Below are 2,056 nucleotides of genomic sequence, written 5' to 3'. Positions count from 1 at the left end.
CCTTAAGAAACTCATCTTCCAGCACAATACCTAACAATATTCCGCTGCTATTCATGAGGTTTTCAGTGACTAAACTTTCAGAAGCAGTCTGCCTCTCCTACTTCCTAGTCTGTCTTTGTCTGGGAGATGTGCTGAACCCTGTGCACCATGGGTGATCTAATGGAATTTAAAATACTGTGGCAAAGCTAGCAGCAGGACAGCAACATTTAAGATGCCACAGTATGACAAACTGATAGATGAGTGCTTGTTGTATGGCAAATTGTTGTTGTTAAGTGCCATCGAATTGGTTACAACTTAAAGCAATCATGTATAGAATTTTGAGGAGTGGCTTGTGGGTCTGAATTGCCAACCTTGTGGTTGGTTAGCAACCTAGTGCTTAGCCTACTGTGCCACACCAGAAACCCTTGTATTGCTTACAAAGCTAAACCTGTGCCCCAGTTTCCTGCATTTTGGGAAGGATTCTGTGTCCATGACTGATCAGAATGTTAAGTTTCCTCCTTCTAGAACCCCAGAATTTGTTTGAAGACCAGATGGCTAAGTGTAGGGTGAATCGAAGACTAGAGGCTCCTGTTTTTTGGCTATGGGTTAACCTATGGGATTCTGGTGTGTCTAAGGGTTGTCAGAAGTTCAAGCTCAACAGCCATTCCTCAGAAACCCAATACAGGGTCGCAATGGGTCAGAACCGACTTGAAGGTACTTAACAATAATATGGATGGGAGGAAGAATCAGAGATGTAAAAGATATAAATGAGTTGGGATAAAACTTGCAGGATGGAGACTCAAATGAGGATCATTTAAAATAAGATTCTCATATAATACTTACATTTCTCATTATATAAAATATGAAATATATAGAAACTAGAAAAGAAAAAATGCATGAGGGTAACCCAAAAAGTGTTGCTGTTAGGGTTCCAGATCCTACATGCACAGGTTTATTCCAAATAAAGTGAGCTTAAACATGATTCTGGATGGCTACAGACAAATTCTCTCAATAATACATTGGTCTTAATCTCCCTAAAGTGCCTTCCAAAAAAGAGGTCTAAGCAAATAGTGACTTCTGAAGGGATCTGCTGGGCCAGCTAAATTCAAGGCAGGAACATCAGCTCAGAAGGTCATAACAACTATTTTGGGGGAACCACCTGAGGTAATCTTGATAAGCAGTCCTGGTGTGATGCTGTAGGATAAGCACTAGACTGCTAACCACATGATCGTCGGTTCAAATCCACCAGCCACTCTTCAGAAACACTACACAGGGTCTTGGTGAGTCAGAACTGACTCAATGGCACTTAACATACTTAGCAAAACTCAATACATTTCCTCAAAGGCACAGAGCGAACGCAAGGGTTTAGTGAAGACATTTTAAGAAAACGGAGCAAAAGGGCAAGAAAATTGCACCAAAGATTTTTTCCCCATTGTGACATGACATCTGTTCATTCTTCACTTAACAAGGGCCATCATATGGGAATCTCATTGGGATTCTGTCCACTCTACAGCCCCAATATTGTCTCTTCAGACTTCTTTTTGTCACCAAACTCAAAGAACAGTTAAATAGAACATGATTTGAGACTTCCGGAAAAAGATGGTGTATCGGGTGGAAGTGTAGTGATGAGCTCTGCTGAGAACAACACAGAATACAGGACCAAGAAGGCTCAGGGAATGGTCCCAGTACTCTGAACCACATACAAAGGAATATTTGGAAGGTTGGAAAATTTACAGATGGGGAGTTTGTAGCAGAAGCAAGAAATACATTGCTTCCTGGTTCGGGATGCTCAACTGCTCCAGGAGCAGCCATTTTGTGTGAGGCCAAGCAGGGAAAGGATCAGAGCAGCCACGGACACCTGACAGAGCCGCAGAGATAGAGGTGTGGACATTCTTTTTTTTCTTTTTTGGTATATTTTCATTGGTCCCTTGCTGTCTGCATACCTCTATTAACTATAGGGTACAGAACAAAACTATAAGAACAAACTCAGAGAATCTGGGAGATCAGTCTATGATCAAAACAAGTTCAATGTAAAAGAAGGTAAACATATCAGAAAAGAGATCCAGATAGTGAGAAG

Source organism: Chrysochloris asiatica, unplaced genomic scaffold (genome assembly GCF_000296735.1).
Source record: "Chrysochloris asiatica unplaced genomic scaffold, ChrAsi1.0 scaffold00104, whole genome shotgun sequence".
Lineage (NCBI taxonomy): Eukaryota > Metazoa > Chordata > Mammalia > Afrosoricida > Chrysochloridae > Chrysochloris > Chrysochloris asiatica.
The sequence above is the reverse complement of the archived record's forward strand: the minus strand, read 5'-3'. Positions refer to the sequence as shown.